Below are 16,022 nucleotides of genomic sequence, written 5' to 3'. Positions count from 1 at the left end.
TCCCCCTTCCTTCCTTCCACGTTATTTTATCTTTTTATTTCCCTTCCCCATCCCCTTTTCTTTGGCATTGATCAGCTTGTTTTCTGCATAGAGGTGTTTTGTTCTGTTGATTTATTTTGCTTTTTTTACATTCCACATATAAATGATATTATACACTATTTGTCTTTCTCTGACTTATTTCACTTAGCCTAATGCCCTCAAGGGCCATTCTTTATTGTCATAAATAGCAAGATTTCATCCATTTTTTAAATTGCTGAATCATACTCGTGTGTGTGTGTGTGTGTGTGTGTGTGTGTGTGTGTGTGTGTATACTAACCACATCTTCTTTACCCATTCATTTAGTGATGGACATCTAGGTTGCTTCCATAATTTAGCTATTACTAGTGATGTTGTAATGAACATAGAGATGCATATATCTTTTCAAATTAGTGGGCTTTTTATTTTTAAAAGATGCTTATTGATTTTAGAGATTGAGAGACAGGAAAGGAGAGAGAGAGAGAAAGAGAGATTGACTGGTTGCCTCCCATTTTCACTCTGACCAGGGATTGAACCTGCAACTGGGCATGTGCACTGCCTGGGAATCAAACACCCAGTCTTTTGGTGTATGGGAGGATACGCCAGCCAGCTGAGCAACACAGGCTGGGACTGCATTAGTGTTTCAGATTTCTTTGGATAAATACCCAGACATGGAATTTCTGGGTCATAAGGCAGACCTGTCTTTAATTTTTTGAGGAACCTCCATAGTGTTCTCCATCGTGGGGGACGCCGCAATTCGCATCCCCACCAACGGTGCGGAGGGTTCCCTCTCTCCACGCCACCATATATGGGTGATAACTGTTCTGACAGCTATGAGGTAGTATCTCATTACATTTTTGATTTGCATTTTCCTCATGATTAATTACTGATGGACTGATGTTGAGCAGCTGTCACGTGTCTGTTGGCCACCTGCATGTCCTTTTGGAGGAATGTCTATTTAGGTTCTCTGTCCATCCTTTAAGTGGATTTTTTTGGTGTTAATTGGTATGAGTTCTTTATATATTTTAAATATTAACCCTTTATTGCATGTATCATGGGAAGAAATTCACTAGGTTGTCTTTTTGCTTTGTTGACGGTTTCTTTTACTATGCAAAACCTTTCAAATCTATGTAGTCCCATTTTGTTTATTTTTTCTATTGTCTCCCTTGGTCCATAAGATATATCCAAAATATTGATAAGAGCATGTCAAGAGTTTGTTGCCTATGTTTTCTTCTAGGACTTTTGTGGTTTCAGGTCTAACATTTAAGTCTTTAATATATATTTTGAGTTTATATTTGTATATGGTGTGATGAAGTGGTCCCATATCATTTTTTGCATGTGTCTGTCCAGTTTTGTCAACAACACTGTTGAAGAGGCTGTCTTTACCCTATTATATCGGGTTGGTCAAAAAGTCCATTTAGTTTTTCTCCATAAAATAAGAGGTACATTTTTCATTTTCACCAATAACTTTATTGATTTGGATATTTTGAGTTCATCACCTATCTCCTGCCATGGCTTCTAGTGAGTAGAGGCTAGAGGTGCTGCTAAACATCTTCTAGTGCATGACACGGCCCCACAGCAAAGAATTAAATTGGCCAAAAATATTGATAGTACCAAGAGACTTCACAAACCACTTTTAACACATTCAACCAATCACAGCGCCTTCTCCATACACTGCACTACTCTTTTTCTGTGTTTCAGTTGCATTTTTACCTTTATTGAAATAATAAAGCATAATACACCAAAGATGTTGTGTATTCTTCTTCCATATGCAATAATAAAATGGCTGCACAAAAATTCACCAGTTTTAATAAGTGTTTTTTAATGCGTGCTGATGATGTGACTGCTGTCACAACACAATCTAACAAACAGTTTCAGATGAAGTTAAAGACAACGAAACACAACTGGGGCTGGAAACAACCAACTGAGCTCTTTTGGGTCAACCCAATGTATCCTGTCTCCTTTGTCCTAGATTAATTGACCATGCGAGCGAGGGTATCTTTCTGGGCTCTCCATTCTATTATATTGATCTACATATGTCTGTTATTATGCTAGCACTATAAATAGCTACCATGATTATTGTAGCTTTATAGTATAGTTTGGTATCTGGGAGCATCATATCTCTCACTTTGTTCTTTCTCAAGACTTCTTTGGCTGTTTGGGGTTGTTTGTGGTTCCATATAAATTTTATGAATAGTTGCTCAAATTCTGAGATGTATCGCTGGTATTTTAATAGGAAATGCATTGAATCTGTATGTTACTTTAGGGAATAAGGACATTCTAACATTACTAATCCTTTAATCCATGAACAAGTTATATCCTTTCATTTATTTATATCTTGTTCAATTTCTTTTACACCTTAACAGTTTTTAAAGTATTGGTATTTAACCTCTTAAATGTATTTTTAGGTATTTTATACTTTTTGATGCAATTGTGAAGGGGATTTTTTCTTAATTTCTTCATTTGATCATTCATTATTGGTATATAGAAGCGCCGCAGATTCCTGTGTGTTGATTCTGTATGTTGCATCTTTACTCAAGTTGTTTACTAGTTCTGATAGTTTTTTGGCAGAGTCTTTAGGGTTTTCTATTTATAGTATCATGCCATCTGAAAATAGTGAGTGTTTTACTTCTTCCTTGCCCATTTGGATGCCTTTTTTCTATATGTCTTGTCTGATTGCTCTGGCTAGAACCTCCAGTCCTCCATTGAATAGAAATGACAGTGGGCGTCCTTGTCTCATTCCTGATCTTAGAGGAAAGACGTTCAGCTTTTTACTGTTGAGCAGGAGGTTAGCTGTGCATTTCTCATATATGTGTGCATACATATGCCTTTTATTATGCTAACATATATTCCTTCTATACCTACTTTGTTGAGAGTTGTGTTGTTTTTTTAAGACAAGTGGTTTATTTGGTAACAAGGACTAGAAAGGATTTCTTAATTCCCCTTCTTTCTTCTGATGACTTCTGACCTGCAATGGTCAAGTGGTTAGCGGCACACAAGAACTCCCCTGCAGTCCTTGAACTTTTGCAAAAATACAAAAAAGTCTGACTTATATGACTTGCAATTATTTTCTAGACAGAAGTGCCATGTGTTGTACTTTCCAATGTATCAGCAGTTGCTACATTCTCCTTGTCTTCAGGGTTCATAGTAGGAAACAGACATACTTCCTTGAAGTAATTGGAGTCTGTGAGAAACATGAGGATGTGGTGGGTGCCCATGCTCCAACCAGCTGTGGGGGGCAGCCTGTATTCCAGTGTAGTGCAGAAGTACTCATCTCTGAACATGACCTCATCATCGCCAGTGGCCTTGGCCTTGGCCTGTTCTTTGAAAAGCTACCACTGCCACATGGCATGAGGTGATTCAGCTCCGTGCAGGCATTGCGTATTTCCTTCTTCATGATAAACAGCTCAAAGCACTTAGTCAGACCCTTATTATCTGTGGGTGATCACACATAAATGTAGGATTGACACATATCACTTCCAGGAACTCCCCAACAAACTTATCGGGGAGCCTGGCTGTGGTTCAAGTGAAGACATTCAGGAAAACATTCGACAGCTTTTGCCACGCAGATATCATCAAGAACGATGCGAGTTTCTTCCGTTTCAAAGAGGTTAGTTTCTGGCAGGGCTTTCTCAAGCTTTTCCACTGTGCTGCTTCTCCGGGAGAGTGGGATGAAGTTAATCTCATAGGCTTGGTCCTCAGACCATCTGGACTGCAGGTGACCTCATAACTGCCTGTAATGGGCGTCAGCATCCCATGGAGAAGTCATCTTCTCTGTGCTTTCTGTGAGATTGTGATAGTCTGTGTAGGCCGCGTGGAACTCACAGGTGGCGAATGCAGCATTGTGAAGCTGATTGATTCCTTCATTCTGGAACTGGCATCTAATTTTGGAAACCTGGTCAATGCTACCAAACACGTTGGTAATAGATGGTAATGCTACCATCTTATAGTAGAGTTCTGGGTCAATTTCATATATAAATTCATGTCCAGCCCTGGCTGGGTGGCTCAGGTCATGGGAGTGGCGCCCTATACACCACCAGGTTGTGGATTCCATCCCTAGTCCAGGCACAGATCTAGGTCAGANATGCAGCATTGTGAAGCTGATTGATTCCTTCATTCTGGAACTGGCATCTAATTTTGGAAACCTGGTCAATGCCACCAAACACGTTGGTAATAGATGGTAATGCTACCATCTTATAGTAGAGTTCTGGGTCAATTTCATATATAAATTCATGTCCAGCCCTGGCTGGGTGGCTCAGGTCATGGGAGTGGTGCCCTATACACCACCAGGTTGTGGATTCCATCCCCAGTCCAGGCACAGATCTAGGTCAGATGCGGATTTGATTCCTAGTTGGGGCACAGGTAGGAGGCAACCAATAGATGTTTCTCTCTCACATTGATGTTCTCTCTCTCTCTCCCCCTCTTTCTTTCTCTCCAAAATCAATAAACATATTTTCAGGGAGGATTAAAAATGTAAAAAAATGTGTGTCCAGCTCATTGTGGTGGATGGTAAAAGGCTTGGCCACTGTGTCCCCTGGAATGAAGTTCATCAGGAAAGTTCCAGTCTCTAGGAATCCTAGCTCACCCAAGAAACTTCTTATATACTATGTGATGATCTTAGAGCAGATGGTAAATTTCTGCCTCACAAAGCCACTCAGGATCAAGTCCAAGTATCTCTGATGGTACTATGATTTCCTGTCTTTGAGGTCAAGTGAAAACGAAGCAACAGATGCAAGCAAGGAGGCAGCAGTGTGATCTTGTAGGGAATGATGTTCAGCTAACCATTCTTGGTGTTCCCAGGATTCTCCCTTTTGTCTCCTTGACACAGTTCGTTATTGATACAGATACATTCTTCTTCTGATGTATAATTCTGGGAATTGGCTCTGACTCGCCACTTGATGTCCTCTCCTCAAAGGTCATAGAAGATGAGCTTTTCCCCAGAAGCTCTTTGGACATGAATCCTACCTGCCACCTTTAAGGGGATGTCACTCAGGTGGTCCCCAGGCTACAAGTAACTGTATTCTTGGATGAAGTGAGGAAGTGACATACAACATGTGTGGGTATGAGTCTGCCCAGTTGACCTTTAGTTGGCGCACTGCTTGGCTGTCAACCTTGTGTATTAGTTTGAGTGAAGGCCCTCTTCTTTGGTACCGTAACATTGTTGGTGGTGTGGTTGGTGGCCACAGCAATGGCCTGGCTTGGTTGTTTCCCACTGGCTGCTTCTGCTTGGCTTCCCTCTTCATTACCTTCTTCTTGACTTTCAGGCATCTTTTAAGCTCATTTCTTTTATGAGAAAGTGGCTTGTCCTTGTGAAGTGCTATGAAAGGAGCAAGTTGGCCCAGTCACAGTTCCCCCTGCCCCCACTCTGACCATCAGGTTTGGGGCAGGGACCCCCTAACAAGCCTCACAGCAGCTTGTGTCCCATGGTGGAGCACTTGGGGCTAGTGATCACCAGNCTCTCTCTCTCTCCCCCTCTTTCTTTCTCTCCAAAATCAATAAACATATTTTCAGGGAGGATTAAAAATGTAAAAAAATGTGTGTCCAGCTCATTGTGGTGGGTGGTAAAAGGCTTGGCCACTGTGTCCCCTGGAATGAAGTTCATCAGGAAAGTTCCAGTCTCTAGGAATCCTAGCTCACCCAAGAAACTTCTTATATACTATGTGATGATCTTAGAGCAGATGGTAAATTTCTGCCTCACAAAGCCACTCAGGATCAAGTCCAAGTATCTCTGATGGTACTATGATTTCCTGTCTTTGAGGTCAAGTGAAAACGAAGCAACAGATGCAAGCAAGGAGGCAGCAGTGTGATCTTGTAGGGAATGATGTTCAGCTCACCATTCTTGGTGTTCCCAGGATTCTCCCTTTTGTCTCCTTGACACAGTTCGTTATTGATACAGATACATTCTTCTTCTGATGTATAATTCTGGGAATTGGCTCTGACTCGCCACTTGATGTCCTCTCCTCAAAGGTCATAGAAGATGAGCTTTTCCCCAGAAGCTCTTTGGACATGAATCCTACCTGCCACCTTTAAGGGGATGTCACTCAGGTGGTCCCCAGGCTACAAGTAACTGTATTCTTGGATGAAGTGAGGAAGTGACATACAACATGTGTGGGTATGAGTCTGCCCAGTTGACCTTTAGTTGGCGCACTGCTTGGCTGTCAACCTTGGGTATTAGTTTGAGTGAAGGCCCTCTTCTTTGGTACCGTAACATTGTTGGTGGTGTGGTTGGTGGCCACAGCAATGGCCTGGCTTGGTTGTTTCCCACTGGCTCCTTCTGCTTGGCTTCCCTCTTCATTACCTTCTTCTTGACTTTCAGGCATCTTTTAAGCTCATTTCTTTTATGAGAAAGTGGCTTGTCCTTGTGAAGTGCTATGAAAGGAGCAAGTTGGCCCAGTCACAGTTCCCCCTGCCCCCACTCTGACCATCAGGTTTGGGGCAGGGACCCCCTAACAAGCCTCACAGCAGCTTGTGTCCCTTGGTGGAGCACTTGGGGCTAGTGATCACCAGTATCTGAGCTCACCACTTGGTCATGGTGAATTATCCTTTGATGTATTGTTAAATCTGGTTTGCTAGTATTTTGTTGTGAATTTTGGCACCTCTTTATTGTCCTGTAATTTTCTTTTTTCATAATGTCTTTTTTTAAATTTAATTCTTTTTGTGATGTCTTTATCTGGTTTTGGTATCAGGGTAATGCTAACTTCATAAAATGGTTTTGGAAACATCCCTTCCTTGTGACTTTTGGAAATAATTTAAGAAGGATAGGTATCAATTCTTCTTTGAATGTTCAGTAGAATTCACCTGTGATACCGTCTGGTCCTGGACGTTTACTTGTTGGGAGATTTTTGATTGCCGCTTCAATTTCATTTCCAGAAATTGGCCTCAGGTAGTTTATTTCTTCCTGGTTCAGTCCTAAAAGATTATATGCTTCTAGAAATCTATTTCTTTTAGATTTTTAAACTTATTGGTTGTTCACAGTATTCTTTAATGAACCTTTTTATTTCTGTGGTGTCAGTTGTAACTTCTCTTTCAGTTTTTATTTTATTTATTTGGGTTCTCTTTTTGTCTTGATGATTTTGGCTAAAGATTTGTCTATTTTGTTTGTCTTTTCAAAGAACCTGCTCTTAATTTTGTTTATCTTTCTGTTTTTTAATTTCCTCTGTGATCTTAACTATTTCCTTCCTTCGGTTTACTTTGGGTTTTGTCCATTCTTCTCCTTCTTGTTCCTTTAGGTGCAGTTACATTGTTTATTTGGGAACTTTCTTGCTTCTTGAGCGAGGCCTGTAAACGTATGAACTTCTCATTTACAAGTGCTTTGCTGCATCCCATATATTTTGAAAAGTTGGGTTTTTATTTTCATTTGTTCCAAGGCAGTTTTTAATTTTTGGTTGGACTTCCTCCTTGATCCACTAGTTGTTTAGTAGCACGTTGTTTAGTCTCCACATATTTGTGTGTTTTCCCTGTTTTCTTCCTGTAGTTGATTTCTAGTTTCATGCCACTGTGGTCAGGAAAGGTGCTTGATCTAAAAAATTATATCCTAAGAAAATTTACTCTCTCTTTCCCCTTTGTAGCAGACTCTTGAGCACCTTTTCCCAGTTCCAGCCACTTTGGAATTCAGTCATTCAAAACAATGACTGCGTGTCTCCTACATGCCAGGAACCACAAATGTCCTCACTCTCTGAAATCGTCATGGCCATTGAATCTGTTTCTGAAGGAGCAGAAAAGCATGTAAAATAAGTTACAATGAACTGATGTGTCTTGATTTTATTTTTAACTTTTAGCATTTCACATTATTATTTTTTTAATTCTCACCTGAGGGATGCTTACTGAATTTAGGAAAAGAGGAAAGGGGAAAGAGAGAGAGAAAAAAATGAATATCAATGAGAGAAACATTGATCCATTGCCTCCCATACTTGCCCTGACCAGGGATCGAACCAGCAACCTTTTGGTGTATGGGACGATGTTTCAACCAACTAAGCCCCTAGCCAGGGCCACATTATTCTTTGATATAGTGAAAATCTTGAGGTAGTACTAAGGCTAAGAATTGATGCTGTGTGGACCAGCCATCATTCCTGCTACAAATCTTATTTTCTTCTGTTATCCTGGATGCTAGAGAATGTGGGAAGGAGGTACTATGCAGAGTTCTAGGTCTAACAAGAAAGACATTAAAAGATTATTTATCTATATGAGTGCTAGAATGTTGAGATAATGAAGGCTCCTAGTAATGGGGGGAAAATAAACTGTCCTGGGAAATAAATGGGACTGTTGAAGGTCTTTTCTCTTCTGACAAATAATTTTAGAGAAATACTCATGTTCTTCACAAAGTGGTCTCCTTTCAGAAAAACCAAACATGTTGACTTCAGCTGTCTGTAAGTTATTACTTTAACGCCTGAGCAGAAGTGGGTGGGTGCCCGAACTGTGCCTGATGTCGCCTCACTCCAGAAATGCGTCTGGCGGCCTTCCGTTACCACAGCTTGTAGAGTTCTACCTTGCTTTCGTGCCGTGTATTTACTTGTTTTTGTTTTTGCAGTTTTATATGAAAATTTTGCCCAAGTTTTACATAAAGTTGTGTTGTTTACTTAAAGTCTTGTGATATTATAGAAATAGCAACTAATAATCATAACAAATATGAAAATAACATATGTTGCTTCATTGAATATAATCTATAATGTGTTTTTCTCCATAGTTGCTGAACCTTTTATTGAGATGTGAGTTTTTCCCCTTCCTGAGTGGGACAGTGAAGCTCAAGCAGGTTAAGCGACTTGTCTGAAGTCACACAGTTAATTATCAGCCTCTGGCCACAGTCTTCTGCCCCAGGGCTGGTGTTGTTTACATTATGAGAGAGAGAAAATCATCACTGTTCTCAGGAGGCTGATGTAAGAGTTAAGTGTACAGTAATGATTTTGGTAGTGATGCATGGGAATTATCCTACTGTAGGGTCCAACAGGCCTCCCCGAGCAGGTATTTATGCTGCGTTGACTTGGTGAATGAGCAGACCGTAGAGCTAGAGCCAACTGCTGAAGGCACTGAGGTTGACAGAGGGCCTGGCACAGAGCTGTGGAGGCCTGGGGATCGCGGCTCTTCTCTGTGATGTGTGCCGAAGGTGGCAGCTGGCTGTGGTTCCTGCAGGGATACCTTCCCCCTCTCGAGAACTGGGACTTTTGCCTGGCCCCTCCCCAGTTACTAGAGAAGGGTGACATGGAGGTACAGCAATATGATTCTGGGAACACAGTTCTCCTGTCACTCTGTGAAGACAGTTCTGTATCTTCAGGACACAACTGTTGCATGTGGCTGAGACACACAGGAGGGGCTGTACTTGACATGTGTGTCATGATGTTGACATAGCGGGTGTTGGTTGAAAGGCCCCAGGCACAGATGTTGGAGGTCACACAACCTCTCTGTTTCTCCAGTGTGCCACATTCCCTGCCACAGGGCCTTTGTACATGCCATCCCCTCTGCTGGGGATGCTCCCCCCCTACCATATTATATGTATGCATATACACATGCATGTATATATAGTTATGGGAAAATGTGGAGGAAAATGTTGGTATAAGACTACAAACTTAGACATAAACTGTTTAAGGTTTCACAAGAAAATAACACTGTTACCTATGGAATTATTTTTTAACCTGTCAGAAATTATTTGTAATTCTTTTCCAAGTTAACATCCTAACTTGACAGAGTCTGGGCCACTGGAATCTTGTTCTCTGTGCATCAGACCCACTGGGTTTTTCTGGGAGGATGCAGGTGTCTGGTCAGAAGGACAGCCTGTTAGAATGGAAATGGATGCTTATGTGGGCCACCTGCAGACACTTAATCAAGATCCGAAACTTGCACGGGTTCGCTGATGCAGAGCTGTAGCATCTACCAGACAATTTTAAGGTGACATTCAATTGCTCCAGCAAAAAAAGCAAGTGAGGGGTGAAATGCTCTATGGCCTTGTACTTTCTCTCCGATCTCCTTTTTGTTTGCAGTTCAGATTAATAACAAAACAAGACAAAACAAAACAAACAAAAAACTACAAAAGATATTTAAGGCTGACTCGCCTCAAGGCAGCCCAACTAGAGCCCTCCTGGGAGAGGTGCATTGTTTCAGATGCAAATTTTTAATGTTGACCAGCAGAGGGCACTCTTCGCCCACATTCAGTGCTGTTTTTCTTCGTCCTGTTCTCCTATGGAGGAAGGAAACTTGCTCCCTCCTGGCCTCAGCCCCGGAAGAGATTCACTTCCAGGTATTTATAATTTAATTTTGAGTTCTTAGGCTTCAGTGTTTATGCAGTTATTTTGACGTAGGCATCTACTGTTGTCAGTTATCCAAAGCTCTAGAAAAGACATAGAGGGAGGTGCACTCTCCAAGGTTCTTGGAGCACAGGTTCAGACAGAAAGGGGGCCAAATGGGCACAGAATGCTGCACAAACACCACTTAAAAAATGCTTGTCTCCAGATGAGCCTGACCTTCACACCTCCATGGTCCAGGCTACGCCTTCCATTGCTACAAAAATGAAAGAGATGGACACACAGGACACTGTGCTTCCCATGGGGACATTTTCATTCCTTTCAATGGATTCTTTGTTTTTCCCCAGTGTATTTTCAGCCCTGTTGATGCTATTAATAATACTGGTAAGTAACATTTATTGTGCTTTTGTCAGCAGCTGGGCATTGTGCTAAGGGCTCTTATGAGCATCCATTATTTTAACCTTAAAATCCCAAGAGGTGGGAGAATTGCTGGGCCTTCTGAGGGTTTTTGAGGGTCAGACATTTGCTGAGGGTCACTCAGCCAGTGTCACCTTGCTGAGGGTCACCTCCCTCAGAGGTGAGGGAGGATCAGATTTGACCCCACAGAGGTCTTTCCCAGGCCTCTCTGTCACCCATTTATTGAGTCCCAATTATGTGCTGGATAGTGTGGTGCAGACACAAGACACAGTGCATCTCTGGTTAATTTAAATTTTGAACGTGTTACTATTTAAATATTTGAAAGTTGAAAAAAAGAAGAAAGCCAGCTGTCAGGAAGTCCTAGCACTCCCTCATTCCGAGGACGGTCCCTTCCTTAGTGGCCACAAGGTGTCGGGGTTTGGAGAGGTTAGCGGGTTCAGCTTCCATCTTTCTTTCCTTTCAGCTAGAACAGGGCTGTCAAACTCATTTTCACTGGGGGCCACATCACCCTCATGGTTACCTTCAAAGGGCCAAATGTAATTTTAGGACTGTGTAAATGTAGCTACTCCTTAACTGTTAAGTGAGAGCTCGGCGCTGCTGCTGGGTAGAAGAAACAAGGTGGAGGGCTGGATTCGGCCTGAGAGCCTGATGTTTGCCACCTGTGAACTAGAGCAACTCTGCTTCTCCCAAGTTGATGTCTTTGGTTTTGAGCAGGATCTGGTTTGACATATGGATTCTGTTACTAAAAAGAATGTAGCAAACCTCCAGTGTAGGGGCTTGAGGGCACGCCCAAGGGTGTATCCACCCCATGGCCCCTGGGTCCCTTCATCTTCCAGTTCTCTTTCCACTGGCTCCTTCCCTCCTGCATCCCTCCTGGGCCACACACTTCCTTGCCTGGCTCCTGCTAAGCCCTCTTATTGCCAGCAGCTGGGCTCAACTCCTGTGTGGTGGGGAGGCTGTGACAACAAGGCCTGCAGCCAAGGCCCAGCTGCCCTCTCTGCTGGTACTGTGTACTTGCCGTGTGTCCCAGGTTCCTCACCCGTGAGATGGGGAGTTAACAGAATCTGCCCATCAAGTTGTTGTGTGGATTATCTGAGACAATGACACACACCTGGCCCAGAGTATTATTCAGTATCCATGGGCCTTTATGAGTACTCATTATTGTTAATGTTGGGTTGATCAAAAACTCCATTTAGTTTTTTCCAGAAAAGAGTTTGGGTTACAGATGCAGCCAGGAAGGGGGGCCCCTGACTCCTGGTTTGCCTTTCCATCCCAAACCAGAACGGGTCCTAGAAAGCTGTTGGCTAGATTACCAGGGGAGGTAGAAGGAGCTGCCTCCTTCTGCTATTCTCTGTGAGCCTGTCCCCAGGTGATGAGGATTCCTCTGGGGAGAGATGATAAAGAGGAATGAACCGCTGTTGCACACGGCACCACGAATGGGTCTCAGTGCTCTGTGCTGAGTGAAAGAAGTCAGACATAAAAACTGACTGCTCTCTGATCCCCTTCCATGACATTTTGGAAAAGGCAAAATTTTAGGAACAGGAAATGGAGCAATGGTTGCCAGGAACTGGGTAGGGGCGGAGGGGGGCAGGGCTTGAGTACAAAGGAGTGCAGGAGGGACTTCTGGGGCTATGGAACGGCGTCTTCGTTGTGGTGGGGGTCACATGCTTCTGAGGGTCGGAACTCACATCTGCACACTGGAAGTGAATCTGACTGCGCGTGAAAGTGCGTTTTTAAAAACGAGGTAATAAAATCAGGTAAACTGCAGGCCGCAGGGCAGACAGACAGCGCATGTTGTCCTCACCCTCCAGCAGGTTGGTTCTACCCCCCCTTGTGCAGATGTGAAAACTGAGGCTCAGGCCTTTGGGAAATGGTGGAGAGAAGATTTCTTTCTCTTCCTGTCTGTGCCTTCACCCCAGCCCTTCCAGGCCCTGGGTGCTGCTCTGGGGATTCAGGACCAAGCCCTCGGGAGGCTGGACTGGCTTCTGCCCTCACAGTCTAGAATTCTGGGAAGCAGAAGTGGGATGAGTAATTCCCAGAACGGTGTGGGAGGGAGGGTCAGGGCACTGCAGGGTTCAGGACAGGGCCAGGGAGGAGGGCCTTGAGGACAGCAGGGAGGAGGGGAGGTTAGTGGCAACAGGTGGCCTTAAGCAAATGAGAATTCAGTCTGAGGGCACTGGAAAGCCCAGGCCAGCTCCACACCCCCTACTTCCTGTCTTACTGCTGGGGTAGTGGGTTCTCCTTCTGTGTGTCTGTTCGTGTGTGTCACATTTCATCCACTCTGGTGAGCTGGTGAGGTGATTCACAAGTCCCTCACAGACTCTAGCATCTAACTACAATCTGTTAATTGTGTCTGGCAGAGCCTGGGGGCATTTGTAACTGCATGGTGCTCAATGGCTGGCGAGCACGGCTTGGGAAACCAGAAGCAACTTGCTGCTCTTCACTTTTGTTTCCCACTTGCCAGTCCATAGCACCATCTGTGGTTATCTTGGTCATTCGCTTCCTTATTTGTGAAGAATCTAACCCTCCATTTCCCCCGACCCCATTTGCTTGCAAGTTTCAGGTTTGCATGGCTCACTCTCTCACCAGTGCCTGGTACGTGGGCAGGAGCACTCAGAAAACATCGACAAGGCAGGAGACTGCATGCAACTGTTCTCAGCTCTGTGACCTCAGCAGCGCGCACTCTCCCGCTCAGAACCCTGGTTTCCTCCTGTCTTTACAAAGGAGCTGGCCCTGAGCTCTTGCTGCCCACCCTGTATGTCTGGGGAACATGCCTGGAGACCAGCCCGGGAGGAGGTAGAGACCCATCCAGGGCTCCCAGAAGCGGTGAGCGGCTGTGCCCTGCCGGCTGTTCCTGGGGAGAGGAGGGTACCAGCACCCAAGCAGTGTGCTTTTCCAGGCACCTGTCTATTTTAGTTTAAAATCGTATATTTGTATTAGAAAATTTCCTTATGTTTCTTTGCTTTTCTCTGGATGCATTCAAAGGTCAGTGGTAAAAAAAATTACCATCTTTTGCTCCAAAAGAAATATAATTTGCCATAACATTTTGGATTTCCAGGATCCGGAAGGCAAGCTAATGTTGCTTTTGCTGCTAGCAGGTGGGGGTGGGGTATCAGTCATTACCAGGCCCACCGAGGAGTTTTGCAGGATCGCTTTCCACTGTGGAAGGCTACCCTCGCCTCCCCTGTTTTCTTTTCCTCCTCCTCCTCTCGATACACTGTGAGAGCCAGACCGATGCAAAATGTTATCCTTTCCTTGGTGGGCCCTCGGTGTTGCGGTGGCCACAGAGGTCCGGGGGGTGAATACTCACCTCATTACAGTTTAGCGCTGGCAGTGAAACATGAACTTTATGAAACACAAAGTGGAAAATGCACAAAAGGATAAAAAAGAAGTTCTACCACTATCAATACTATCGTGTCATTATGAAACCTTATAGCATGCTTTAAAATTTAACATTTTAATATAATCATTTTCTCGTGACATTCATTGGCAAATTAGAAATTGCAGTTGAGGGACTCAGCCCCTCCCTCCCGCCCTGAAGCATACGCAGCCCCCCACCCTTGTCGTGGGTCCCTCTGCGCACCTACCATCCATCCATCATGGATTGAGGGCCCCCTCTGTGTGGAACAGGGTTGGGTTCCAGGAAAACAATAATCAATGAGGCAGCCAGGGAATAATTAACTGTTGAAACTGGAGTGAAAATAAACACACAGGAAGCCAGCCGATCACAGGGTCTTTGGGCCTGCCGGCCACCCCGGCACTGGCAGCCTTGTCTTTGGCTGTTTTGCGTTGATGAAGCCTGCCTGCGTTGGGGGCTGGATTTAAACACTGGGTTGGAGTTTCCCTATGGAAAAGGCAGCCCAGGAGGTCCCCTGGGCTGTGGGACCTTCTCCTGTGGGGTTAACTGAGAGGCTGTGTGCTACAGTGTTTAGAGATCAATTGTTGAGCTGGGATAGTCAGTCTGAGAAGGAGACATTGGACTTGGCCCGGCTTGCTGAGCCCACAGGAGGGGCTGTAAGTGCAGTGTTCTTTGATACTGGAAGTCAGGTGGTTATTTGGAGCATCACAGGCCACTGTTGGAGGCAGAGGCAAATTTTCAGAGGGTTTCCTAGAAAGCTTTATGAGCACAGCAAAGCCTGAAATCAAATACATCAGGCCAGAAGCCACAAACTCTGTGTGTGATGGGGACCAGGCAGCACCTGAAATCAGCGGCCAGGGCAGTACATGGACCATAAGAGGGAGCGGCAGAGATGCCAGGAGCCCACACCCCACCTGAAAGAGGCAGCTGCCACTCAACCCCAGCTGGCCACTGTCATATATCGGAAGGAGTGCCCTCTGTGACATTTAACTGAAGGCAGATACCTGGTTTCTAAGTGAAATCTCCTAGCTTTTTAAATGTTAGGAGCTACCACATGCTAAAAAAAAGTCACCTTGTGGGTCATATAACATATATCAGTAGTCTGCCTGTTTATGACTTGCATTCAAAATTTAAATATTATGATTTTTCATTGTTACATTTTGTGTGCTTTTGTAATGAGCACACAGTATTTCTATAAGCAGGGAAAAATGAAGGAAAACAACTTCCTAACCCAAAGGGCTACTTGTCTTTTGATTCTTGGTGAAGCTACTGGGGTAGGTGGGGGAACCGTCAGGTTGCCTGGATTGAGGGCATGGCTGATTGAGTGTCGGCTCAGGGACGATGGAAGGGGACTCAGGTCCAAGAGATCCCAGGGTCTGCTGACTGAGGCAACAGGCGGGGGCGACCTGGGTGCCTATTATGTCCTGGGCACTTCTCTCTGTTCACTCTGTGCTCTACCCACTCCATTGTCCTTTCCCTCATTCATTCATTCATTCATTCATTCATGCACCATATGTACAAGGTCTGTCCGGAAGGTATCCAGCCATGTACTATGAAAAATAGACACATTTATTGAAGAAGATACAACATACAAGAAATACTGTGCATTGGACAATGATGCCTCAGACCCCTTCAAAGTTATGACTTTCTTGAGGAAAACTGGTTCATTGGTATTAAGCCATTAGGAACTGCAGCACGATGTTCCTTCTATGCTAGTAGCAGAAGCCATGGAATAGATTTTGCCATGACATATTTCATGCCAAGGTCCTACATCAAAACCTCAGACACAGTAGTTTTTGCAGTCCTCGGATCGGCTTCTAGTTCTTGCACTGTCCATCGCCAGTCTTTGTTGATGGCAGCCCGTACACATTCAGCATTCTCAGGCATTCTGCTTGTTGCAGGCCTTCCAGAACATGGGTCACTTTCAATAGGTTCTTCACCATCTTTGAAGTATTTGTGCCACACTTTTATTTTCACTGCACTCATTGCATCATCCCTGA

The 16,022-nt window shown here is 44.2% G+C and overlaps 1 protein-coding gene and 1 pseudogene across 1 annotated transcript in view; one reads left to right on the top strand and one right to left on the bottom strand.

Annotated features, from left to right (window-relative positions):
• ARHGEF3 (Rho guanine nucleotide exchange factor 3) overlaps nt 1-16,022 on the top strand; it is a 274,023-nt gene that overhangs the window by 30,713 nt on the left and 227,288 nt on the right. The gene's annotated exons all lie outside the window — the stretch shown is intronic.
• Nucleotides 3,087-7,703, bottom strand: LOC118983609 (lysine--tRNA ligase-like; annotated as a pseudogene).

The sequence above is a fragment of the Sturnira hondurensis genome, unplaced genomic scaffold (assembly GCF_014824575.4).
Source record: "Sturnira hondurensis isolate 20B ecotype Veracruz unplaced genomic scaffold, ASM1482457v3 Scaffold0002840, whole genome shotgun sequence".
Classification (NCBI taxonomy): Eukaryota; Metazoa; Chordata; class Mammalia; order Chiroptera; family Phyllostomidae; genus Sturnira; species Sturnira hondurensis.
This window is presented reverse-complemented; position numbering and strand designations above follow the sequence as displayed.